Raw genomic sequence first — 21236 nt, 5'->3', positions numbered from 1 at the left:
AAACGAAAGAAGTAAGCGAGTAAGTTTAACTTTTGACAAAGTATATTTTTAAAGAAAAGTTTATCGTGAATTAAAATATATTTTGATTTCCAGCAAAAAAAAGTAAAATAAGGATTTGAAGGTTGAAGTTAACAAAAAAAGCGAAGAAGTGGAGACTTTAAAGAAAAGTATCGAGCTTTTAAAGTTGTTACTTTTTCTGTAACATTAAAATTATATTTGAGCTTTTAAAAAGAATAAATAACGATTAGGTAAAAGATTAGTAATAATAACATACAGTTTAGAGAAACACTAATAACGCGTTGCCCGCATTATAAAAGCATTTTTTTGTAATAAATTTATCGATACAATCAAAAAAGCAGATATTAAATTTGTATAAGAAATATGTTTAATTTTTACTGTAATTTAAATTTTATGTTATTTTTAGTGTAAAGCTTTTGTATTTACTTACAAGTTCTAAAAGTTATTAAACTCTCTAAATTCAGTACTGCTTGAAAAAAGTAATTAAACAGCTATTATTTTTATTATTAAACTTTACTTGTTTTAATTTTTAACCATCAAAAGACTGATAATTTAAGATAAGTTAAAGTTTCTTGGTCTAATTAAATAGCTAAGTAAATTTTAAACTAGGAAAAAGCATGATGAAGAAAGCGTTGAAAAGGAGGCCATGCTCAAAGGTTTTAAAATGGATATTGAGCAGAAAAAATTACAAAATGACAATCAAACAAAAAGTATAAATTCGTCAGTAAAATTTAGACGTGATGTAAAGTTTAGAAAAGTTTTTTTTGAATATATACGGCTATAATTAAAAGGAATAGTCGAGGTTTAAATGATTAAACTCAAAGTGCTAAATTTTCTTTTTCGAAACAATGTATTACGACTGAATTTAGAATGTATAACTTCATGATCGATTTTAAACAAAAAATACTAAATACAGTTTGAGAAAAAAAGCTGATGAGCTCAAAGGAATTTTTGTAAAGAATGTTAAACTTACAAAAGAAAACAACAAAATCAAATTTCTAGTGTCTGATCTGAAACTAGAAAAAAAGGAATTACAGCAACAGCTGGTAAGTATGAAGATGTTTAAACTACTTTTTATCTATTTTTTCATTTGTTTTGAATAAATAGAATGTTTTGTTCAAGGTTTATAACCAACTTTTTAAAGGCTTAAAAGCACTAAGTGTCTAAAATATTATCAATACTTGCTGCAGATAAAATTAAGTTCGTAAAGATTCTTGTAGAAATTACTCTAAATGTTAATAAATTTCTTGTTATATAGTATAATTTTTAAATACATTTAACTTTATTTCAATTCTGATATTAGTAAAAGTAGACAGCAAACTTGATTACTATTTTAAAAGTTACTTTATTTTTTAACTTTACTCAAATATTTTTTAGGAGCAAATAAGAACGGCTGGGTGCTTTAGTAAGTCTTATTTTTGCACTTTTTTGTGATAAGGTTTTTATTATTTTATTATGAAATAAATATTTAAAATGTACATTGTACTTGTGAAAAAAAAAGTTGTTAACTAATTTGATAAGTTTTAAAGTTTTTGAAAACTACGAGATAAAACATCTTTTACCTTATAAATTGATCTAAAAAAATTAAGTCACTAGTTTAATAGTTTAAGAAATCATTTCATATTTTCATTTAAAAAAAATTAAGTTTCCACGCATACACTTAGAGGTTATTCTTTATTTACAATGTTGATTTTTATTATTCTTTAAATTCATAACCGATCTTTAATTTTAACAGAAAGGCTGTTTAAAAGAATGTGAAGACCTCAACAAGTTTGATATGTCCTGTTTGTTTAGTTGTTCATAAGCTGATGGCATCTTTTACCTGGAATAAGTCAGATTTGCACGGGTTAACATTAGGGGAACAGGGTTAGGTTTTTAGGAGATGTTCTAAGGGTTATACATTTTAAGATAAGGTAGGGTTTAGGGGTAGAGTTTAGAATTTAGGTTTGGAGGTCGGGTTTATGGGTAGGAGTAGAGGTTTTGTTAGTGGTTAGGTTTAGGGATAAAGGGTTTAAGGGTTATCTTAGCTTGTGTAAACTTGACATTTATTCTTTCAACACTCAAATCATCCACCAATGTTATGTAAACAAAAATTTCGAAAAGTGACGACGTATGAATAAACAGATAGTTGTTCAAAGATCAGTGAAGTTAGTGTAGCAACCGTTTCAAGAAAGAAGTCCATGATTAGCTTCATCGTGTACTCTAAATAAAAAACTATACAAAAAACCCATTTCTATTTTAAAATACTTCGTTTTTTATTATGACTTAGAAAGTCTTAGTTTTATATTTATAACTGTTTATAGACTGCATAAATTATTCTTTAAAAACTTATACACAGAATTTTAAGAGTTTAAGCCGAATTAGGCCAGCCAAAACTTAAAAGTAAAAAGTAACTATATTGATAAATAATTAAAATTAGAGCTTTAAAGTTTTAGAAATGGAAACACTTTTAGTACGAAATTAAAATAAGTTTTTAATGAAACAAAGATTTTAGTATATCCTTTTTATAACATTTAGAAACACACTTGTATGTTTTATTACTGAGACAAAACTGATAAGAACTAAAAAAAAACATTTTAATAAACCATAATTTGCATTAATATCAGGTTAAAATTTTCACCAACGATATGCTGCATACACGTTGTATTTTATGTATTTTATTTAAAAGTTTCGAGGTAAAACAATACAGTGTAAATTATATTTTTGAACTTTAAAAGTTATTGAGCTTAAAAATTATGTTTGTTTGTTTTTCTTTAAAGCTTTACCTCTTTGGTTTGTTGTTTTGAAAATGTAGTTACCAAAGTCTTAGAATAGGCGTTAGCAAAGATTTTGTTCGGTGGGTGAGATGTAGAAAAAAAAAATCCTTAGCAGTTGGTAGCATTTTAATTTCACTCATGAAAATTACCCAATCACCTAATCAATTTTAATAAATAACATCTCATTGTTAACTTTTTTAATTATATTAATTTAAGTTATAAACTTTCCGTAAATTGTACTTATTACGTACTGTTGTGCTTTTTTCAATTCTTAGCAACTTAATTAAAGTTTCCCGTTACTTCATAATCTAAGTAAAACATTTTTTCTAAAAAGTTTGTATTTATCATATTACTTTATTCCTGTAAAAGTCTTTACTACTTATACACTTTTAAAATACTGTTTAAAAATTTGTAAACAATTTTTTTGAAGTAAGTCAGATCAGCCGAAAATTAAAGTATAAAACTTATAAACTTATAAAAAAATATGTGTTATTTTTTAGGAAATAGAGATAAATTTAGTATGAATTTAACTTAAGTGTTTCGTTTGGCAGAAATTTACAAAGATTTTAGTTTGTATTTTTCGTCGCAATAAAAGTGAACTTTTGTTGCTATATTACAAAAATAAAGCTGATAAATATTAAAAAGTAAATATGTTAACAAAATGTATAGTTTACAAAAATATTATGTTAAATTGTTTAATGAACGACAAAAAAAAAGCGCTCAAAAAGTTTGGTCCAAGGACCTGTTATATGTTTTACTAATGATATACGGCATACATTTGTATAATATTAACTCTTACGATGTAAAATAAAATCAAAATAAAAAATTTTCAAAAATGATATTTAATGTATGAATTTATTAATAAGTAATGTAAAAAAGTAGCAATCTATGTACTTAAATTAAAAATAAAATTTAAATAAGTAAGTATACAAACTTTTTGGAGTTCTAAAGACTATTCAAATTAAAATTAAAACTTTTATCTTAATATTTAACATAAACTACAATGCTCTTGTTCAATATTTTCAAAAATAGTTCCTTAGGCTTAAAACAACTTTAAAAGTTATAAAAATATTAAAAGTGAATAAATGTATTTTTCGCTGTTTTAAAAAAATAAGTACATTTGTTGAATTACCAAAAGTTACTGAAGAAAAAATAGTCAAAAACATTTTTGATAAAATTTTCTATCAGCAATGTTCTAATATATATATAAAGTTTTATTGCTAATTTAAATTTTATTTTTGCTCGATGCTTTTGTGTTCGAATTCAAATTTACCAATGTTGATTGTTAATTGTATTGGTTAAGTGAGAAAACATCGCAGTAGATTATTTAATTACGTTGAAAACATATTAGTATGGTCTTTAGTTGTAACGGAGCTTGTTCATATTTGACACATTTATCCAAAAGCGGTTCTATATAAAAAAACAAGTTTGTCTTAGTAATCAAGCTTCGAAATATTTTCTGTTCACATATGGTATTCTGAATAATAAAAACAATATCTTCTCAAAAATTAAAAAAACATTTATGATCAGATTAGACCAAAAAATAGTGAGAAAATAGCTTACTTTGGGTATGTTAGATATTTTGTTAAACGTAAAAATGTTGATAATATTTATTAAAAGTTTTTATCTTTAAGATAAACTTTGAAAAAAATAATAAACTCAACTATAGCAGAAGACATAATATTAAACTAGTTTTAGCCAAGAAACTTAAAAGTAACAGCAAAAGATGTAAACTTATCTAGATCAAATAAAATTTATAAAAGTCAGTTTTAATTTAATTTTTTGGACATTTTGTTCTAATAGTTTTAAGTAGTAATTTTTTGATTGTATTCGTTTTTTAAGACAAGTTCAGTACAGTTGTTTTATTTGAAATAAATTTTCAACAAATTCAGTTCTATAACTTTGTTTAAAATTTTTAAGATTTTTTATAACTTTTCCACACTTTCAAAATAAATGAAAAATTAAGCCAGTGCTAGAGATATACGAAGTTCGTTTGTATCATTTGTTATTTACATTTACCAAGAGAATTTTGTGCCTTGGTATTTTTAAAAGAATAGAGATTTTTTCAATTATGAGCGGGATATAAACTGTAAGTTTACATTTTGAAACACTTTAAAACTTAAGTAAAACTCTGGCAGACTCAGGCTTCTTTGCAATTTTTACAAAAATTTGGGTTTTCTTACCAAGCTATGTGATTAGCTTTTATATATTCAAAATAGCTTGTTTCCGTAAAAAATACGTTTTTTAGTTGGTCTACAACGTAACTTTTTGTTGATGCAAAACAAATTTAAAATACTTTATTTGTTACAAATGGTTTTAAAGTTGTGTCAATGAATTTCACTAAATAAACATCAATTTGAAGTTTAAATCAAATTAAGCAGAATTTAAATTTAAACTCTAAAAAAAAACCTAAGTAAAGTATTACTAATTAATAACAGTATTATGTTTCATTTCTACAATAATAATCTGACTTAGTATTAGTTGAAGATGGATATTTTTTCTAATTTTTTCTTTGGGCATTATATCGCTTTAAATAAAATTTTATTTCGAATATAAGTTTGTGATTCATAGTGAAATAGTTCATGTAATTTTTGATTTATAAACCCAGTCAACTGTTATTTCAAATATTTTTTGTTATAAGGTACTTCATCCTTTACTTTTAATTAAACTTGTAACTTATTAAGTTGCTTATACTAATTTTATTTAACTTGTACTCAAGCTTATCCACGTTGATATAAATTCATCAATTTTTATAAAGTTTTTTTTTGTTAATTAAAATAATATACAAGTAAAGAATTATGAATAAAAAATTCAACATACCTAGCCTTGTAAGTCAAACAAAAGAACTTTGAAATTATACTATATACAATTTCACAATATTCGAGTTTGCACTTTTTATTCTAATTTTTCTAAAAAAAAAAATAATTAAATGTATTTTATGATCATATAAATTATTAACGAAAAAGTTTATTTACTACAAACAATAAATTTACAAGGCGAGAATACTTTGAATAACTTCATAAAAGACTATCCAATTTGCAAAAGTTTTTTGCTCACTTAAAAAAAAAGAAACTAATCATTAAGGAAATAAAAGAAAACAAAAAAATATAAATAATTATTAAAAAAAATACTTGTAAGAATTTAAAAACTGTTTGGGTACAAGACAGAAAAAATTAAATGTCCCTATCTCAAAGGAATCAGGTACAAATTTGAGGCGTTGGACAAAACCGACAAAAATTGTTAGGAAAATCAATCGAAGAAAAGAATAGAGAAGGTAAAAACCACAAGGTTATGATTATAAACTATACAGTATATATATGTACTGTTAGCTGCAGATTCAAGACGCTTTTGATTGGCTAAAATTAAACTTTTCTTTCTTTTAAATTTTTATTAATATAATTTTTTTAACTTTGAATTATGTGGGTCAGCGGTTAGGGTAAAAATTAAAACTTTTGGGTAAATTTGGTTACTGAAAGGGATTTAGATATTATTAACATACTGCTGTATTATTACTTTTTTTCAATTGCATAAGATTATGTTTGATAAACTTTCCAAAACCTCACTACTGCAGCCGACCCCTTTAAATTTTTAATTAGTATAAATACATTTAAAACAAAAACAAACCAAAATATTTTCAACAAAAAAGTTAAAAATAACACGTCATAAAAAGTTTTTCTAGTTTTACCGAAAAACTCAACACTTTTTTTAATCACTTTCCAAACTGTCAACAACAAGGTTGTTACATAAGTATAGAAATCGATAAGAAAATATTATTTTTACAACTAATAATGAATTCATCTTACTACCAAGTTTTTCCTGAAAGCCAGTATTTCGGTGATGTAAGTTTTCAAAATATATTTTTTAATATTAAAGTAAAATGTGGTAGCTTTCAATCTTACAATAAAAATAAGTAAATATAAAAGCTTTCTAAACTAGTCTATTGTAGCTTGTTTTATAGTTATTTTTATCGCTGTTATATAAAATTTGAGTCATTTTTTGTTGGTAATTTTTTCTCAGTAAAGTTGACCTTCATTTTTACTTTTACTTCTGATCTAACGAAAAATATTTAGTCGTCTATTTGAACTATTTATAGATTAACCATCTTTCAACGTAAGCTATGATGATGATTGATTTTTTAAATGCCAGTTTTATCTGTAAAACAGTTTTGCTTCGTTGTTAAATAGGTGATTAATTTTAAGATTGTTCATTCTAGTTTAATACATTTTTTTTTACAAACAGGCCTCATTGGTATGGAACAACGAAATGATGGCCGCAAGCCATTACATCCTTCCAAATGAAAGGATGGCGTTTATTGAAAAGATCCAGTACTTGGAAGGCATAATCAAGGGCAACAACGACCAGTTGAGAACGAAAGATGAGCAACTCGAGAGGCACGAAGTAAAACTGAGGGAGTACGAGGAAGAAAACGACTCTCTGGTGAAAAACCTCGTAAACGTTCACGTTGTAAACAATGAGAACAGAAAGAAATTAGCGGAGATGACTGAGAAGCTGGCTGAAAAAGAAGCGACAATTGTTGCCCTCAAAAAAAATATCAATTTCAAAAAGTCAGTTTTTCACAATAAGCTTGTTTTTTGTTCCATGCTTGTTTTCCTGTAAAAATTGTCTAATTTCTTATGTGAATTTCGATAAGAATTGTGTTTGTTAGTTCTGGTTTAAGAAAATGTTTTACCTGTGAGTTAAATACATAAAGTTAAGAAATATGTAAGATCTAAAATAAACTAAGCTTAGCTTGTACTGTATTACAACACTTTTTTACCAGTTAAGTTTTAATTTCAAAAAGAAAATTTACCTAATTTGGAATTCATTTACTGTATTTAAATGTTAATTTTCATTTTGTTGTAATTAAAGGTTTTAAGTACTTAATTTTTACTTATTTCTAGTTATCAGTCATTTATAAGTTTTAAATACTTTAAAAATCAAGTAAAGTAGAACATTTTATAAACGCTAATAATTCATTGTATAATGAAAATATTCATTATAGATATGTAGTTAACTTATTTTACTGTTTTAAATTACTTAAGCGGTTTTTAATAGGAAGAAATATTCAATGAGAATGAGAGAAAAAGATGCGAGACTGAACGCTGTATTAGATGAACTTGACGAAAATAAATTGATAGTTTTAATGAAAACGAAAGAAATAAACGAGTAAGTTTAACTTTAGACAGGAAATATTTTTGAAGAAAAGTTTATTGTGATTTCATATATTTTTTGATGATTTCCAGCAAAAAAAAGAAAAATGAGGAGTTGAAGGTTGAAGTTCACAAAAAAAGTGAAGAAGTGGAGACCTTAAAGAAAAGTGTCGAGCTTTTAAAGTTGGTTTTTGTTTTCTATAACCTTCAATTTTGTTATAGATCATTGTTTCGTTAAAGATTTGTATAATATGTTTGAGCTTTTAGAAATCGCTTAGGTAAAAAAATAGTAAAAATAACATACAGTTTACATTCTTAGAAAACGATAGTCACGCTTTGCCCGCATTATAAAAACATTTTTTTTGTAATAAGTTTATCGATACAATCAAAAAAGCAGATACTAAACTTGTATAGAAAATATTTACTGTAATTAAAATTTTTTGTTTTGTTTTTTTAGTGTAAAGCTTTTGTATTTACATACAAGTTCTAAAAGTTATTACACTCACTAAATTCAGTAATGCTTGAAAAAAGTAATTAAAAAACTATTATTATTATCAAATTTTACTTTTTATTGTTTTAACTTTTAACCATTTAAAGATTGATCATGGAATTATTTAAGATAAATTAAAGTTTTCTTAGTTCATATTAATAATTTTTAAACTAGGAAAAAGCATGATGAAGAAATCGTTGAAAAGGAGGCCATGCTCAAAGGTTTTAAAATGGAAATTGAGCAGAAAAAATTACAAAATGAAAATCAAACAAAAAGCATAAATTCGTGAGTAAAATTTAGAAGTGATTTAGTGCTTAGAAAAGTTTTTTTTAAATATATACGGCTATAATTAAAATAAATAGTCGAGATGTTAACGATTAAACTCAACGTACTAAAGTTTATTTCGAAACAATATGTTACGACTAAATTTAGTATGTATAACTTAATGGTTGTTAAAAAAAAATTCTAAATACAGTTTGAGAAAAAAAGCTGATGAGCTCAAAGGAATTTTTGTAAAGAGTGTTGAACTTACAAAAGAAAACAACAGAATCAAATTTCTAGTGTCTGATCTAAAACTAGAAAAAAAGGAGTTACAGCAACAGCTGGTTTGTATTAAGATGTTTAAACTACTTTTTATTTATTTTTTAATTTGTTTTGAATAAATAAAATGTTTTGTTTAAGGTTTATAATTAACTTTGAAAGGCTTAAAAGCACAAAGTGTCTAAAATATTATCAATACTTGCTGCATATAAAATTAAGTTCGTAAAGATTCTTGTAGAAATTACTCTAAATGTTTATAAATTTCTTGTTTTATAATATAATTTTTTAAATACATTTAACTTTATTACAATTCTGATATTAGTAAAAGTAGACAGCAAGTTTGATTACTATTTTAAAAATTACTTTATTTTTTAATTTTACTCAAATATTTTTTAGGAGCAAATAAGAACGGCTGGGTGCTTGAGTAAGTCTTATTTTTGTACTTTTTTGAGATAAGGTTTTAATTATTTTATTTTGAAATAAATATTTAGAATGTACGTTGTACTTGTGAAAAAAAAGTTGTTAACTAATTTGATAAGTTTTAAAGTTTTTGAAAACTACGAGATAAAACATCTTTTACCTTATGAATTATTCTAAGAAATAAAGTCAATAATTTAATAGTTTAAGGAATTATTTCATATTTTCATTTAGTTCGAACGACTTTGTTTAAAAAAAAAATTAAGTTTCCATGCATTCACTTAGAGGTTGTTTTTAATTTACAATGCAGATTTTTATTATTCTTTAAAGTCATAACCGATCTTCAATTTTAACAGAAAGGCTGTTTAAAAGAATGTGAAGACCTCCACAAATTTGATGTATCCTGTTTGTTTAGTTGTTTATAAGCTGATGCCATCTTTTACCTGGAATAAGTCAGATTTGCACGGGTTAACATTAGGGGAATAAGGTTTATTAGGTTTTTAGGAGATGTTGTTAAGGGTTATACATTTTAAGATAAAGTAGGGTTTAGGGGTAAAGTTTACAATTTAGGTTTGGAGGTCGAGTTTAGGGGTAGGATTAGAGGTTTGGTTAGGGGTTAGGTTTAGGGATAAAGGGTTTAAGGGTTATCTTAGCTTGTGTAAACTTGACATTTATTCTTTCAAACACTCAAATCATCCACCAATGTTATGTCAACAAAAACTTTAAAAAGTGACGACATATGAATAAACAGGTAGTTGTTCAAAGATCAGTGAAGTTAGTGTTGCAACCGTTTCAAGAAAGAAGTCCATGATTAGCTTCATCGTGTACTCTAAATAAAAAACTATACAAAAAACCCATTTCTATTTTAAAATACTTCGTTTTTTATTATGGCTTAGAAAGTCTTAGTTTCATATTTATAACTGTTTATAGACTGCATAAATTATTCTTTAAAAATTTATACACAGAATTTTAAGAGTTTAAGCCGAATTAGGCCAGCCAAAACTTAAAAGTAAAAAGTAACTATATTGATAAATAGTTAAAATTAGAGCTTTAAAGTTTTAGAAATGGAAACACTTTTAGTACGAAATTAAAATAAGTTTTTAATGAAACAAAGATTTTAGTATATCCTTTTTTTCACATTTAGAAACACACTTGTATGTTTTATTACTGAGACAAAACTGATAAGAACTAAAAAAAAACATTTTAATAAACCATAATTTGCATTAATATCAGGTTAAAATTTTCACCAACGATATGCTGCATACACGTTGTATTTTATGTATTTTATTTAAAAGTTTCGAGGTAAAACAATACAGTGTAAATTATATTTTTGAACTTTAAAAGTTATTGAGCTTAAAAATTATGTTTGTTTGTTTTTCTTTAAAGCTTTACCTCTTTGGTTTGTTGTTTTGAAAATGTAGTTACCAAAGTCTTAGAATAGGCGTTAGCAAAGATTTTGTTCGGTGGGTGAGATGTAGAAAAAAAAAATCCTTAGCAGTTGGTAGCATTTTAATTTCACTCATGAAAATTACCCAATCACCTAATCAATTTTAATAAATAACATCTCATTGTTAACTTTTTTAATTATATTAATTTAAGTTATAAACTTTCCGTAAATTGTACTTATTACGTACTGTTGTGCTTTTTTCAATTCTTAGCAACTTAATTAAAGTTTCCCGTTACTTCATAATCTAAGTAAAACATTTTTTCTAAAAAGTTTGTATTTATCATATTACTTTATTCCTGTAAAAGTCTTTACTACTTATACACTTTTAAAATACTGTTTAAAAGTTTTTAAACAGATTTTTGAAAGTAATCACAATGAATCAGATCAACCGAAAACTAAAGTATAAAACTTACAAACTAAATAAAAAATATGTGTTATGTTTAGGAAATAAAGTTAAATTTAGTATGAATTTAAATTAAGTATTTCGTTTGGCAGAAATTTACAAAGATTTTAGTTTGTATTTTTCGTCGCAATAAAAGTGAACTTTTGTTGCTTTATTACAAAAATAAAGCTGATAAAAATTTAAAAGTATATATGTTAATAAAATGTATAGTTTACAAAAATATTATGTTAAATTGTTTATTGAACGACAAAAAAAGCGCTCAAAAAGTTTAGTCCAAAGACCTGTTATATGTTTTTAGCACTTACGATGTTAGATAAAAACAAACTTAAACATTTAAAAAAATGTTTTTTAATGTATGAATTTATTAATAAGTAATGTCAAAAAGTAGTAATTTATGTACAAAAATTAAAAATAAGAGTCAAATAAGAAGGTAGAAAACTTTTTGGAATTTTAATGACTATTCAAGTTAAAATTAAAACTTTTATCTTAATATCTAATATGAAATTCAATGCTCTAGATCAATATTTTAAAAAGTAGTTTTTTACGCATAATACAACTAAATAAGTTATAAAAAGATTTAAAGTGAATAAACGTATTTTTCGTTGTTTAAAAAAAATAATTTTTGACTGTTTTATTACCAAGAATTACTGAAGAAAAAACAGTCAAGAACATTTTTGATAAAATTTTTATTCGATGATGTTCTAATATATAAAGTTTTATTGCTAATTTAAATTTTATTTTTGCTTGATGCTTTTGTTTTAGAATATAAATTTATCAATGTTGATTGTTAATTGTATTAATTAAGTGAGAAAAACATCGCAGTAGACTACATAAATACACTTTGAAAACACATTAGTTTTGGTCTTTAGTTGTAACCGAGCTTGTTCATATTTGATACATACATCCGAAAGCGGTTCTATATAAAAAAACAGTTTTGTCTTAGCAATCAAACTTCGAAATATTTTCTGTTCACATTTGATATTCTGAAAAAATAACAATATCTTCTCAAATGTTAAAAAAAATAATTATGATCAGATTGACCAAAAAAAAGTGAGAACATAGCTTACTATGGTTTTGTTAGATATTTTTTTAAATGTAAAAATGTTTCTAATATTTAACAACAGTTGTTATCTTTATGTTTAAGATAAATTTAAAATAAAAAACAGTCTAAACTCAATCATGTATTTATAAATTAAGCGTTTAGAATGTATTTTTATCATGTTAAGTTTTTGTTCTTAAATACATAGTTATATAGTCTTTTAATCTAAAATAAAACATATTCTAATGTTTTTATTTTAAAACAATACACTTGTAATTTTCTTTAAATTACCGTTAGAAAAGTAAACTTTAAAAAACTCCTTTATTGCATTTAAATTGTAAGTAGTTGAATAATATTTTATAAAGTTTTAAAAATGCTTAACAGTCTTGAGTTTAGATAAGAATTTAAACTGTCTTATGTTTATAAGAATTTCCAACATTTATTATGAAAGTTAACTATTTTGAGATGTTTTGAAACAATCGAACTTACTCAAAAAAAAGTGTTTTAAAAAGCAGATTTTTACTTTTTTTATAACTTCAAAGTTACTAAAACATTTAAATTAAAAAAAATTATTTATAAATTTTTTTTAAATAAAGTTTAACTAAATATTTTTTAGATTTTTTTTACCTTGAGAAAAGTTTGAATAACATTGTGTCCTTAGGTGGTTTAAGTTATTAATGTAAGTTTCTTAAATCGTTCACAAACTTTTTTTTTCAAGTTTCACAGTTTTCTGTTATAAGTCAGATCAGTCTTTTACATTTTATCAAAAGGTTTTGGTCGATTTCTCTTTCCTTAAAATAAAAACATAAAAAAAACTTTAGTGAAAATATTAAGTATAAAAACTAACTTCGCTTGACAACATAGTGACAAAATAAGTTGTATTAACGTCACAAATTACGCATAGGAAATTACGAAAAAGATGAGAAATTTGCAGAAAGGTAAGTAAACAATTTAGCATAAAGTAAATAGATTTAAATGCTAAAAATAATGATAAAATAAAATTAAAACATAGAAAAAAATTAATTAAATTATAGTTTTTGAAAACGTTATTGTGCAAACTTTTTTCTTTTACAATATAATAGCATATGCATATTATTATTAAAGTTAAAAAGACTACTTAGATAGTTATAAGTTTAAAAGATGACAATTCTAGGGATACCAAAAAATTGTTTAGTAGAAAACCTGTTTAAAAACACTCTTTATAATAAAATTTCTACATGTGTCCAAATTGTAATAATTAAAATCGCCTAAAAACATTATTCTCACAAAAGTTACAAAAACAGTATTCTTATTTTTAACAAAAGTGAAAATAAGTTATAGTAGTTAAACTACCTCTTTAACTATGAAATAAAATAAAAACCTATTATTATTGTACTAAAAAAACTCGTCTTCATTTTACATTTTTATACACTTTGTGAAACAGTTTTAATTTTTTGTACTCTAAAGTTTATTTAAAAGTAGCTACATATTTATTAAAATTTCTGAAATACAGATCAAGATTTCTAAGTATTTTTATTATTAATCTTATGCTATGAACTGAACGTTAGTTTACCAAAATAGTTTCTTTTTATGTGTAAGAAATCTTATTTTCAACTTAAACTTAGTTAATTTTGATAAGGGGAAAAAAACTAAATTTTGAAAATAAATTCTAAAATATTATGCTCTAATTTAAAGTATTTATAACGGTTTATAATAGTTAAATTTTTTATAACAACTAAAAAATGTTATTTTAACATAAAAAATGCAACTTGCTAAAGACATCGTCGAACACCAAGTTTTGTCACTTCCTTTCAAAACAAAAACAACCTACGTCACTTTAACACATACAAACATCAGCTCACATGCTCACACGTCATCATGAAACAACAAGCACAGCGAGCATGCGTGACGTCATAACATCAACAATCTTCAGCAGATTGTAACGTCACAACACGGAATTGGCAGCGTGCTGTGGCGTGTGTTTGCGAGCAGCGAACGCGGAAGCATGGCGCGTAAGTTCCGGTGAAAACAGTTGCAATTTATATAAGACGGCGAGCAGCAGAGCTAAGCAGTTGCACCAACAAGTTGCAAGATGAGCACACTGAAACAATTTCAAGATCTCTGTGCGTGATGCGGAGTGGAAACAACGAGTTTCGCTGACATTTAAGTGTCTGGTTTAAAGGTTGTATTTTTTGGTAAAAGAATATCATTGATTAGTTAATCAGTTTGTAGGAATATTTTTGTTTTAATAGTATAACAAAACTAAACTAATGGTTTTATATGTGACAAAAAGTGAGAGAGAAAAGGTTTTGATGATCCATGTTATCTTAGTTTAGGACATACTTTTACTGATTAAGTACATATACATATATATATATAAAATACCTAAGAAATTTAGATTTTAAACACAAGGTGCTAACTTTTTTAAAAGCATAGACTTATGTAAACGCACTGTGATTTGTTTATAACCAAACTTACATAACCCTGTATGCAAATACTTTAATGCTTGGGTATAAAAGCTCAAAAATTTTATTTAAAAATTTGTATTAGACTTATGCTAAAAAAAATATATTTTATAAAACTTAAGTAGTTTTTTCTTTATTTTTCTAAAACTTTTAAATAAAATACTAAAAATGATAGTATCTAAAACTAAGCAAATAGTAAAGCTGTTGTGTTATACTTCAGCTAACATTTTTTTAAATACTTAAAAGAAACAAATAGTTAAACTATACAAAGTCTTTAAGCTGATGGTAAAAAATAAAATAATATGTGGACCTTATGATTATTTACAGCTAATTATTACATTAAGTTTATTTTAATTCATGACAATAACTTGAAAATATTTGTTTATAAAACATTTTGCACAGTTGCTTACCTTGCAACAAATATGTATCATTTACACAAAAATTTTGACAGCTAAGCAGTTTTAGAATATCATTATTTAAACAAAACTTTCTTAGGATTTTACAGCGTGTGTGAAGCAAACAAATATTAAGAATTTTAAGCAGAACACAAAATATTAAAATGTATACTTTCTTACCATTGTTTATAAAGTTCATTTGTATGGGATTATTGTATTTAAAAGATTGAGTACAAAACAGCCTTTTACCTATTAAAATAAGTAGCTTAAAGAGCAAAGTGAGTGCGCTTTGAGTTCAAAAAATGAGTGAGATATGCTAAATAGATACACGTGTAACTCATTTGTCACATTATGTAGCTGCATGCACAAAGAAAGGTTGCTTGTTTGTTTTTAGTTCTTTTTATTAGTTTATATGAATATTCAGTTAATTTAGGTCGAATCAGTTTAAAGCAAGTACAGGTTAGGTTGATGTAAAAGGTAGACTTTTTCATTTAGTTTTTACGTTTAAACAGCCTAAAAACAAAATGATAAAATTTTCCAATGCAAATGAGAACAAGCTTTGCAAAACCGAAGTTTTTAAGAAAGAATTAAAAATAACAATTAACAATTCTAAGAAAAATGCTTACCAAGAATAAAAATAGCTTAATTAATTTAAGTACATATTTGTTTACTGCTAAAAGTTAATGTTGGATAATAATTGACACAACAAAAACAAACCATGCTAGCAGCACTCTGCTGTAAGGAAGCCCGTCACTGCTTCCTGTTATCTGTGAAAGTAGAATTTCAACGCTAGGCGACGCCGCAGAGCTCTTTTACACGGAAGCGCGTTGAACTGATGGTGGTTGGTTTGAACGCTCGATTTTCGATCATCAGGCTTCAAATTGTTCGTAATGGAAATCGTTTTCATAATGGTGGAAGGCGTTACCAATGTCAGCCTAGCACCATTATAAAACGATATTGATTTCGTTCACTGTTCTTCAGCAAAAACATTTTTACTGTACAAACCATTTTTATAAAGAGTAATGGTTTTTAGATAAGCTTTACTTAGTTGTTTGTACGTTAAAAGAATATGTCGTTGTTGTTTTAAGTTTTAGCTAAGTGTTTTGAGTAAGTTAAAAAAAAAAAAGTTAAAACATAAAAAATGACAAACATTTGTAAACTTTATTTAAAAGTGCATTAGTATGTAGTATGGGATCTATAACTGATTGCAGTTTATTATTAAAAAAAGAGTTTTAGTTAGTGCAAAATCATCGCAGCTACTTTAAAATATTTTTTTATAAAACTTTGGTACTGTACTCTAAAAAAGACTTGTTTTTGCATAGCTGCTTAGGTTGCAATGATACGTATAACTGTATGATTTACACAAAATAGGTAAAAAAGTAAAGTAATCGATTTTTAAAATGACAAAAATGAAATAGTACTTTTTAAAACCTTACTTGCGTTTTCTTGAAAAATTGGTAAACGAAAAATTAAAAAAAGGGTTTTATCAATACTCTGAGATTAAAAGTTTGAGCTCTAAGTTTCTTAAAAATATAATTTTTATGGCATAAAAAAAAGAATTATGTTTATAAAAACCTGAGTAAACTTTCTATATGTTGTACACAATTAAACTTTTCTGAAAGAACTTCGTTTGTTAGTAAGGTAGCATTTTTATAAACTTGCTTAATTTCTGAGAAAAAGAACAAAATAAACAGTGAAGAAACGCAACGCTCTTTATAACTGTTAATAATATTTATAGTTTCTTTTGAGTATGACATATTAGCTACAAATCTAGCAAAAAAATATTATTCGAGATTTTTGACCGCTGTAAACGTTAGCATTAAATAAAAGACTTTAGCTTGATTCATACAAGAAGTAGCATTGTTTTTAAAATTTATATGTGTTTAACGACAATTAAAACATCTTATTACTTTTTCTAACGGATATGTTGTTTAGCTAAACTTTTTGTATATTATATTTTGACTTGAAATGATTAATTGTAATGCATATTAACAGTTAAAGTATTATATAATCAAATACTAAATATTTATACTCGATTGTACAAAACGCCTAGTGGTAGTAACTACTAATCGATACAATTAAATTTTTCTATTAGTTTTTGTAAAATTTAATATATAGTATTTGAGAAGATTACTAAATATTTTCTCTGTAAATACTTTAAGCTTCAAAAACATATCTTTGATTTAATTTTTTTTTCTTTTAAATAGTATATTAATAATATTTTAACTAAACTAAGATATATTATAGTAAATACTACTTATTTTAATTTACAGCAAACGTTTTTAGCAAGTGGTTACATATTAATTTTTATTCTATCTACACTGCTATCTAATATTATCTAGAATGCAAACTTTCGGCCCTTTTAAATTTTTAGGAAGGTTTTCATGTGCTAAAGTAAAATTTCTTAGAGTTTTATTGTTAATAGTTCCAGAAAAAAAGTTAATTATTGTAATTAGATCTAAATATGAGCTTTAGTACTGTCAAACTAACCACACTACGTTCAGTTTTGCAAACTAGAACTTATGAAATATGTATTGGAAAAAAGAAACTTGAGACATTATTTAACATGTTTTATTTAAAGTTAATTAGTATGAAAATGTCTACAACCAAAAAAAAATACTTTTTTCTTTTTAAAACTTTAATGACCTTTTTCTAATGTATAAACGAGTGTGTTATATATATATATAACTTAAATATTAATCTTTTTTTGTTCTTTTGTATAATTTTAAGTTAACCAAATTAAAAAGTACATTAAAACTGAAACTTTGTCTTTTATTCCATTCTATTTAAAGCTTTTATATATTCTGAGTGTTGTTAGTATTAACTAAAACTTACCATAAGTATCAAAAAATAAATGTTTCAGATAAGAAAAAAAATTAAAGTTCAAAATCATATTATGTTTACAAAAATTTATAAAGAATTATGAACCATTGTTTCTCATATGAATTATAAATAATAAACTTTTTTTCAATTTTATACACAATCTTATAAGTGGATAACACAATTCTTTAAGGTGTTTTTGTTTTAAATTGTATAATATTTAACAATGAAAAATTGTTTAATTTTCTATTTAAACTTTTGATATGTTCTTGAGAATTTAACATAAGTTCTGTAAACAGCACATTTAACAAGTCTTAATAAGTCAAAGTATGTTTTTACACTACGAAAAACTTCGTATATTATTTTTTGTTTTTACTGTATATATTAAAACAGCTGCAACTAAGCTACATAAGCTAAATTTAATATTCACCAGAATGTAATCAATTTTTGCTTTAATTTAAAATATTTAAATCATTTAAAACTGTAAAAAACAGTAACATTTTTACATCATTTTAATTATTTTACCGCAATTTAAAATAATTAATTTTGTGGTACAGTATATATATTTTTTACTTTATTTAAAAATTACTGCTTACAGGAGCTTACGTATTACAGTTGCAGCAACTAGTTGTAAAAATACACAGTTTAAAGGAAGTGACATCGACTTAACATAAACATTGTATGAATCAAATATTAAATTATACATTTTAGACTTGCGGTATTTTTAAAATAAAGTGAAAATAATCCAGGTTTGTACTAAAAATGAATGTTTATTTTTAGTAACATTTTATCATAACTAAAGATCAAAAATGTTATTTTTAATTTCAAAATTAAGTAAACTATTGAATATTTAGATGATTTTTGGAAACTTTTTTTTTTTGAAGGTATAAAACAGATACTTTAAAATAATAAAAAACGATTTGTTTACTAATTACACAATTGCACTTCGTTTTCTAAATATAAGTAATGCCTATATTTATATGCATTTTTGCAATTAGAAAAAACAATTAAATTTAAATTTATTTGTTTTCTAATAGTTTGCAATGCTTTTTATGTAAATGAAGCAGCAATTCTAATTACAGACAAAAATAAAAAATGCTATTTTCGTTTTTGTTTATCACAACAATTTATTACATCAAAGTGTAAAGAAATATTTAGTTTTATTAAAACAGTATTCATATTTTATGACTTAACAAAACACTTTTAAGTATTTTTTTTTACATTAGTTATACAGAATCAGTCAATATCTTCTTACTATTTGAAGTTAAAAAAAAGAAAATTAAGTCATTATAAACAGTTTATAAATTTGTTTAACTTTTTTAACATAAAAGTCTAAAAAATAATAAAACTTTAAACACAAATCAAAATAGACCTTATAGATTTCATGTAATCGCTAATTGCTTTAATAAAGTCTTTTAGAAAACTTCTAAAAAGTTTATTCGCTTTTAGGTAATTAGATGAGCTAGTCATTTTAAATTTTAAGAGCTTAAGTTTATTAGAAAAAGGTCTTTGTCTTGAAAAGAGTATTTTAAAAACTGCATTTATCATTAAAGATAATTTCATTCTCACTTCATTCTTCTTCTTTTTTGATGTTTTTAACGTAGTTATACATTTTGGTCAAGTTTATGAAAATTATTACTTTTTTAATCATTAAATTTAAGTAAAGTCGAAATTCACAACTAGCTGAGTAGAAACTAAAATATTTTTTTTGGAAAACCTGTTTCTGCAGTTGTATTATATATTTATTTATATTTTTTATCACAAGTAAGTATACTAACTTCACTTTATTTGATTCAAAACAGGAAAGATAAAGTGTTGCTATAGTCTTATCTATTAATTTTAGAAATACCGTCGTTAAGGTATTTTAGCGTAAAGTTTTGATTTATATTAAACATTACCTAGAGTTTTCTGTAGTTTAAAAGCAAAAGTTTAGTTGGTGGATTTTCGTATTGTTCTTATAATTTAATTATACAAAAAAAATAATATATGCATAATCTGAGTACAAACCTGTTTTTAAGTTAAAGAAACTGTTATTTACTAAACATATGATTTGCAAAATGAGAGATAAAAACCTTAAAAATTTCACTAAAAAACCAAAAATACATTACCGTACACTACATAGTACTTATGAATAAAGTTAAGGATTTTATAGAGAAAAAATTTAAATAGTTATATTTTTGTACAACTATAAAAAATCAAATCTTACTAAAAAGCGTGAAAATGTATAAGAAAGTAAAGATGATGAATAAGTTTAGTTCTTGTAAGACAAGCAATTCTAGAAAAAAATATTTATGTGTAAAATTAGTAGGTTACTTAGGTTGAGTGAACTTTCAAAAAAGTTATTTCTATAACTCGAACAGATGTGACATTTAGTAGATTTATAAAATCATATAATAGATAACCAAAAACTTTTTTTAATTATTATCTAAATAAAACAAAATACTTAAATAAAACAAAGTATGTATTGCTTAAACAAACAAAAATATTAAATAAAGACTTATCTTAAAACTTGTAAAGCAACCGTATTTGTTTCTCTGTCTAATTTAAAATGTTAAACTAAACATGGAGCTTAATACAGTTTTGCAAAACTTAAGAAACATCGTATTAAAGCTACTTGTAAATGTAAAAACGGTAAATGTACTTTATATGGTAAATTTGTTCTAAATATTATGTTTAAGATAGAAAAAACTTAGAACTTTGATTCTATAAAAATACACTTGTTAGAGCATTAGTGATCAAGTCGAACGGTAATTAAGAATTGTTTATTTTTCTTTTATAATTGCTACGTTTTTAAATTTAGATGTAAGTAGTTAAAATGGAGAAATTTTAAAGTTAAAAAAAGGATAAAAAAATTATGCTTAAATTATCAACATATTAGTTTAATTTTTTCTTTGCAACTACAACCTTAACAAAAAAAACAATTTTAATAGTTCTTGGTTGTTTTTTGAGATATTAAGCAATGTACTTCCAAAAATCTAGTACAGATAATGACATATAAATTAAAGTTATATACAAACTTTAGTTCAAATTCTTTTCATTAACATTTATGTCATTAAAAAAATAAATGCAATGTCTCAACAAAAAATATGTTGCTTTAAACTTTTAAAATATAAAAACTTTAATTTGTTTTAAGTAGTTGAAAACTAAATTGTATCTTACTTATGAATAAGTTACTTTTGACTTCTATCCACATTAAAAAATTACATATTCATTTACAATTTAAACCTGTTTTGTAACTAGATATGTAAAGTTATAATAGTATTCAAACAAAACAGAATTCAGATAAGTAATTCAGAAACAAAATTTTGTTTAATGAA

Source organism: Thalia democratica, chromosome 7 (assembly GCF_965202585.1).
Source record: "Thalia democratica chromosome 7, ktThaDemo2.hap1.1, whole genome shotgun sequence".
Lineage (NCBI taxonomy): Eukaryota > Metazoa > Chordata > Thaliacea > Salpida > Salpidae > Thalia > Thalia democratica.
Note: the sequence above shows the minus strand (reverse complement) of the source record.